This window comes from Peromyscus californicus, unplaced genomic scaffold (genome assembly GCF_007827085.1).
Source record: "Peromyscus californicus insignis strain IS unplaced genomic scaffold, ASM782708v3 Scaffold_11__1_contigs__length_118956290, whole genome shotgun sequence".
Lineage (NCBI taxonomy): Eukaryota > Metazoa > Chordata > Mammalia > Rodentia > Cricetidae > Peromyscus > Peromyscus californicus.
Window position 1 is genome coordinate 59454208 of NW_026294402.1, and position 7520 is coordinate 59461727.

The window sequence follows — 7520 nt, forward strand, 5'->3', positions numbered from 1 at the left end:
CAGTCTTAAAACGCCCAGCCGGCCACAGTGGTCCGGGTCTCTGGCTTGTTCTCCCCTCAATCACGCAGGGAAGCGAGGCACAAGTCTCTCAGCGTTTGGTTTCCAGTTGGGGGTGAGATTTTGTCAGCATTAGACACCCGAAGAGAGGATAGCCTTTGTGCTGGTTCCATGGTGTAATGGTTAGCACTCTGGACTCTGAATCCAGCGATCCGAGTTCAAATCTCGGTGGAACCTGTTTCTTTAACCTTTTGTTCTTATATTTTCTAAATTCATATTGAATAATAGAATAACTTTGTTATATCTGCTCTTGGTTTGAATGACATAAAGTATTTACCTATGAAGACTTCACTAATGAATCTCTTCAGTTCAGTAGTGTCTGTTACTTGGAGACCTGGTAATAAAAACTCCTAATTCTTTTTTAGCCTTGGGGGAAACTTGTTACTTGATTCCCATTGCTGGAATTTTCTACCCTAAGCTTCAGTTAAGGATAGGCACTTCTCATCCACTCAGTCTCTTCAGAAATCTCTCACACTCTCTCCAGATGTCATTAAGAGAACTTCGCACACCCTCCTCATAAAGATTCATCAAGATCTTGAGTCCTATCTGCTGGCCTCCAAGCTAAGCCGGGTTAAATACAGTTAACACAAGAGGCTGGCAGTTTCCATCTTAGCAAATGTCAATGTTAAGACTCAAGAGATTTGCCATAGCGTCTCCTCATGGTTGTTTTGTTCTTATTGTTGAGGTAATCTCACTCCTCTCTGTAACCCAGGATGGCTTTGAAAATCACTATGTAGCCCAGGCTGGTGCTTCTGTCCTTCTCTGCCCCCTCCCACCCACCCTTCATACACACAGAGGGATATTCACCTAATAATTCCTGGACAATATATGTTAGGTCATGGGGAAAGAGAGTTTAACCTACAAGATGGAGTTCAAGTTGCTTATCAACTGACCTTAAGCAGGGATATTATCTTTGATAATCTGAGTAGGCTCAGGGTTGTCCTTGGTGTCTTCCAAAGTGGAAAAGAGGGTTGTCAGCAGGGATGAGGTACTCCTCTACGCTGCCGTCTGAGGAGAGGGACCTGGATTCAGGGGAAACCTGATTCTTGACTTTGCTGCAGAAACGCTTTTCAGGATGATAAAATGTAAAACAGAATCGGAATTTATTAAAAGAGATTTGAATACAGATTCTAAGTTCTATGGTTAAGAGGAAGTGAGGGCCTCAGAAAGAAAGACATGACCAAGAGTATGAGCTTTTCAGAGAGTCCTGCCTTGTCTTTATAGGCCCCATATGCACCAAGGGTTTCAAATCTATCATCTTCAAAGAGTTACTGAGGAATCTGAGACCCCAGATGGCTCCTACTTGATGAATAGGAACCTAATTGATAGGGTAAAATTCTGGGTCACAAGGAGACTTGCAGGGGAACTTAAGATGTTTCTACTGTAAACAAAGGTCTAATCTTGTTTGTGAGATTCAGAGGAAATATCTGGGAGAAGAGTCAGGCCATACTTGACGATCATAAAAGCTTAGTCCTTATTAGTTTATTGCTCTTTTAACATTCTCTATATAAATATGATGTTTTAAAGGCCATCACTAGGTCAGGTGTGGTTGCACATGTTTTTAATCCCATTTGGGAGGCAAAGGTAAATGTGAGTTCAAGGCCAGCCTGGTCTCCACAGTGAGTTCCAACTAGCCAGGGTTACAAAACACGAAAAACAAAACAAGGCCATTCCTACAGCTGGGGATGGTAGCACAACACCTGTGACCCCAGCACTCGTGGGGTAGAAGCAGGAGGATTGCAAGTTCTAGGCCAGTCTGGGATATATGTTTCAAAGGTGGTGGTGGTGGTGGTGGTGGTGGTGGTGGTGGTGGTGGTGGTGGTGGTGGTGGTGGTGGTGGTGGTGAAAATTTTTAAAGAGTCAGTATTCTTTCTTACTTTCTCTTTCAGTCTTTCTCTTAATAAATCTACATTCTCTCGACAATAATAATAAAGAATGTCATCTCCTGCATTGACAGCCTTCCCAGCAAATGTTAGTTGCATTGGAATTGTTCACTACTGACTGGGCAGAAAGACATCAATCAGACTCTAGAGTGGCGGTTCTTCTGCCTCCTGAAGTCCCCATCATTTTCCCTTTGTATCTTCCTCAGGCGTCATGTGCACAGTCACATGCCTATAATTCCAGCACTTGAGATAAGAGAATCAGGAGTTCAAGGTCACCTGGGCCACAGGAGACCTTGTCAAGAAGAGAGAGAGAGAGAGGGAGGGGGAGAAAGAGGAGAGAGGGAGACGCACAGAGGAGATGAGATTGAATTCTCAACTGGTCCCTGCTGGCTTTGAAGATGGAGGAAAGTAACCAGGAGTCTGAGGCTCCAGAGGCTTCTAGAAACTGAGAAAGGAACCCAAAGAGATTCTTCCCAAAGAAGAAACACAGCCCTTTCTACACCGTCCTTGATTTTAGCCCAACGGTGAGTTGATTTAAATCACCAAGCTCCTGACAATTAATTTCAGCGGGCATAGAAAATGAATACAATGACATTTCCAGGACTTTCTCTGCCAGGACAAAGGGACAGATTGACAGGCCTGGTGGTACACACCTGTAATGCCAGCACCTGGGAGATGGAGGCAAGATGACCAGGAGTTCAAATTCAGCCTAAGCTACACAAAACCCCAGCATTGTACGGGTGCTTAAATGGCTGCAAGTTTTTAAGATACCTGTACGTGACCAAAGATTATTATCAGACGGCCGTCTCGGTGCTGCTTACTGGAGAAGACGAGACAGGGTCACAGACGGGAAACTCAGTCACTGGGCATCGAGATGGAAGAGGCAAGGAAGGAAGCTCGTTTTGGGAAGTGGGGAAAATGTGACTGTGAGGGTGTGTTGAGTAAGGCCATGGACGCTGCCACAAGCTCTAAGCAAATTTTCCCCTTACGTCATTATTTCTCTGTGAATTCTGAGCAGGATGATGATAATGTTTTCTCAACAAAAACTTACATGATCAACTGCATCTTAGAGATTCCTTCAGCTCATGGGCAATTAAAAAATAAACATATATACGTATATATACACACACATATATACATATATATGTTTATTTTTTAATTTATATGTGTGTGTGTATATATATATATACATATATATATATTAGCAAGGCAGTTCCCAGATTCACCAGACCACAGAAAAAAAGTTCCAATGGACTAGTTAGCAGCCTTTAAACACTCTGAAAGAGTGCAAAATAGATCATTGGACAGAGGAGAGATTAGGTCTTCTGAAAGAGCAGCATGTGCTCTTATAACCACTGAGAGATCTCTCTACCTCTGGAACTTTATTTGGGTTTGTTGTTGTTGCTGTGGTATATTCATGTGTGTGTGTGCATGTGCGCGCGCTTGCTTTTGTTTGTTTTTGTTTGAAACAAGGTCTCTCTGAGTGACCCTGGTTGTGGAACTTTATTCTTAAAGTAAATAATACAGAAGTATAGACTAAAGCCTTTACATCTTCCTCCACTATTTCAGTTTCTCTCCAGACCCCAGAGATAACTAATTATTTATTTTCATTTCAACTTGAAATCCAGACAGATTTAACTAATTATCTGAATAGCTTTCCCTTAACAAAGATGTAAAATAGCTTGTCCAAACATTCTTACTCGCTTACTTGTAGACAGGAAAAGCAAGATCCTGAAGGCTAATTGAACTAAAGCTTGTTTATTTTCTTATTTATATAAAATCTCACATAGCCCAGACTAGTCTTGAACTCACAATGTAGTTAGTCAAGATGACCTTAAACTCCCGATCCTCCAATAGACTGCTGGGATCACAATCCTTCACGGTAGTTTTATGTGGCACTGGGGATCGAACCAGGGGCTTTGTGAGTACTAGACAAGCACTCTACAAATTGAGCTACATCCCCAGACTCTAAAACCTGTTTTGAATCCATTTTTCCCCATTCCTATCTCCCTACAGAGCCTGAAAAAAGCAATTATTTGTTTTCACAATTACCCTGTTAAAAGTGACCTTGTGGCCAGGCAGTGGTGGCTCATGCCTTTAATCCCAGCACTCGGGAGGCAGAGGCAGGTGAGTGAATCTCTGTGAGTTCGAGGTCAACCTGGTCTACAAAGTGAGTTCCAGGACAGGCTCCAAAAGCTACACAGAGAAACCCTGTCTTGAAAAAAAAAAGTGACCTTGTGGGACAATTTTAATGACATGAAGGCTCAATCCTAAGGCATCTAGGAAGGGTTTTGTTGATAAGAGAGGTGGGGGCTGCCCCTTGGCCCTGTCTTCCAGCTATAAACAGGATATGTCTCTACAGATGTGGCAGCTCCCTTCCCCCAAGAATACTAAGTCAAACATAATGCCATCATTTAAACTGTATACCAATACCAGTAGCTACTTGCTAGTCACCAACACTAAATCATAGCAATAGTTTTCATCTGTGCCTGTCTAATAGTTTGCCCACAAATTGCCACCTCTATGGTAACTAGCAAATATAAACATTTTCCCTATGTTTCTTAGCTATTTATGAGTTCTTCTGTAAATTGCCTGTTGATATCATTTGTTCCATTTTCAAATTGGATTTTCTTTTCTTATTGATGTGAAGGATATATATATATCTATATATATTCTAGCTATTTTCCTTTTTTGTTCCCTCTTAGATTTATTTTATTTTTTAGGGACTGGAGAGACGGCTCAATAGTTAAGAGCACTTGCTGTTTTTTAACCACTGAGCCATCAGGGTTTAGTTCCCAGCACCAACATGGCTGTTCACAAGTCTCTGTGAGTTCAGACAACCCTCTGTAACTGCAGTTCCAGAGGACCTAATGCCTTTGAGGTGCACAGATATGCAGGCTGGCAAAACATTCATGCACATAAAAATTAAAGTTAGTAATAGTAATAATAACTCTTTATAAATATTTATTTTTAATTGTGTGTGTGTGTGTGTGTGTGTGTGTGTGTGTGTGTGTGTGTGTGTGTACTGTGCTTGTGCTCACTAGTATGTATGTGTGTAGGTGCATGCTACCTAGTAGGTGTGGAAGTCAGAGCACTTCCTTGGGATTTGGTTCTTGGGTCCCAGGGATCCAACTCAGGCCTGGTGCAGGCACCTTTGCCTGAGAAGCTGTCTCACCAGTTCTTGGAGGGGTAAAATCTGTCTTCTATTTCTTATATTTTCTATTGTTCATATTATGCAAGATCAGAAAAATCCTCAAGTTGGTTCATCTGTTCATAACCACATGAGTCCCAGCTAGTCTTAGTGAAAGAGGGGATAATATATTTCTTGGTAAGAGACATATAAAGTTTCAAATGCATCTATTATGAACAGTAATATTATTTAAACTACATAGCTCAATCGAAGACTTTTTATATTGTGAAAAGTGAATCACAATGATATCTAGCTCCTTTTGTAAGAGTTGACTCTTTTTTTTTTTTTTGTCAGAATTATTTAGTTGATGTGTATGAGTGTTTTGACTGCCTGTATGTCTGTGTACCGCATGTGTGCCTGATCCTCAAGGAGTTCAGAAGAGGGCACCAGATCCCCTGGAACTGGAGTTACAGATGGTTGTGAGCCACCATGTGAGTGCTAGGAACCTAGCCCGGGTTTTCTAAAAATTAAAAAACAAGGGATGTGCATGGTGGCACATGCTTTTAATCCCAGCACTCAAGAGGCAGAGCCAGGCAAATGTCTATGAGTCCACATAGAGTTCCATGCCAGTCAAAAACACATGGTGAGTCAAAAACACATGGTGAAACTCCGCCTAAAAATAAATAAATAAATAAAACCAAAGAAAAACCAAAAGGAAGAACACAGGCAAGTGTAAGCCCCTGGAATGGTGGAAACACTTATAACTCACCAGAGCTAGAACCTACAGCTACCTCTTCCACAGGCAGACAAAGTGACAGACAACCCAATTCAAAAGGAGGCAAAGGACTTGAAGTCATTTAAAGATCTATAAATGGCTTCAAATGCAAATCAGAGACACATGAGCTGCTGCTTCACACCCATTAGGATGGCTATAATGTTTTAAAAGCAAAAATCAGCTAGCTAGCCTTCCAGAATTCCTGTGCGCAGGCAGCCGGTATGGATCACGGTTAGCTGGTTCACCCTCATACCTAACACAGTCAATCCTAACACAGCCTCTGAGTTTCCTGGGCTGTGTACCAGCTCCCATCCCTTCCAACCCTCCAGCCACTCCCACCAGGTGCCTCCGTGTATGACTATTTCCTACTGTCTCCCAATGACTTGGCCTTAGCCCTGCAGGGACCTGGTCAGTTTTTCAGTCTTTCCTGTGTATAAGGGCCATGTTCACCCTAAAAAAAAAAAAACAAAAAACAAAAACGAGCAGACCAAAGTCTCATCTTTCTCAGCCATTTATTTGGAAAAATACTAGGTCTTCTATTTAAATTTATTTATTTATTTATTTATTTATTTATTTATTTATTTATTTATTTATTTATTTATTTATTTATTTTCTTGTTTGTTTTTGTTGGACATAGCAAGAGAGCTCCTGTCTCAGCATAAATAAGAAGAGTCTACAGAATGCAAATAGTCCTGCGGTGACAGAGAATGGTAGCTGTCTAAGGACAGAGCAATTAAAGATTGCTCTGGGATTAAAGGTATGGGGATGTTTCAGAGGTAACTACTGGATGTTTAACGTCTCGATTCTGTTAATAATTTCTCAGGTATATGAATGTCTCAAAATTCATTAAATTTCTAGCAGTAAAATATGCATTACATTGGGAGGTAATTAGTGTTAAGGGGGTGGGGAGGCAGGCAAGGAAGAACACATTTGGAGTGGGAGAGACCGACAGGCTGTTGTTTAAAGTACATGGCCAAACTGACTGTGGTGGCACATGCCTGTAATCCCAGCACTCTAGAGGCGGAAGTAGAAGGATTGTGAGTTCAAGGCCAGCATGGGCTACAGAGTAATGCCCTGTTACACACATACGCACCTGACCACACATCCATATTCAGATGAGTGGGCAAAGCAGGGATCACTAGAAAGCATATCTGAGCAAAGACTGAAGGAGGAGCTGTAACAAATCATGTAGATTATCCAGAGGGAAGGTATCCAGGAAAGGCCAGTGCAAAGACTCTTAAGACATAAGGGCCAATGAGATGGCTCAGTGGGTAAAGGCCCTAGCTACAAAAGCCTGACCACTTGAAAGTTGTCCCAAGAAGGAGAAAGTAAGGAAGGGAGGGAGGAAAAGAGGAAGGAAGGAAGGAAGGAAGGAAGGAAGGAAGGAAGGAAGGAAGGAAGGAAGGAAGGAAGGAGGAAATTAAGGTGACAGCTTCAAATAGACCAGTACTTAGCACTGTATTTCATAGAACCTAATATATCATTGATTGGAGGACATGTCCTGATTTCAGAGACATTAAAATATGCAGTGTGAATTGTATTATGCAGTGTGAATTGCAATATGCAAGGCCAAATCTCTAACTCAAGCACCACAAGTGTCTGTGGCTGAAGATTTGGTTTTCTGGAGTGCTTAACTCTTGGAAACATTCCAAAAGTAACCAAGTACCATTTTCTC

General features: G+C 41.6%; 1 non-coding gene across 1 annotated transcript; it reads left to right on the plus strand.

Annotated features, from left to right (window-relative positions):
- Positions 1–162: 162 nt before the first annotated feature.
- Trnaq-cug (transfer RNA glutamine (anticodon CUG)) lies at positions 163–234 on the plus strand. Its single transcript has one exon. It is a non-coding gene; the product is annotated as a tRNA-Gln (tRNA).
- The last annotated feature ends 7286 nt before the right edge of the window (positions 235–7520 follow it).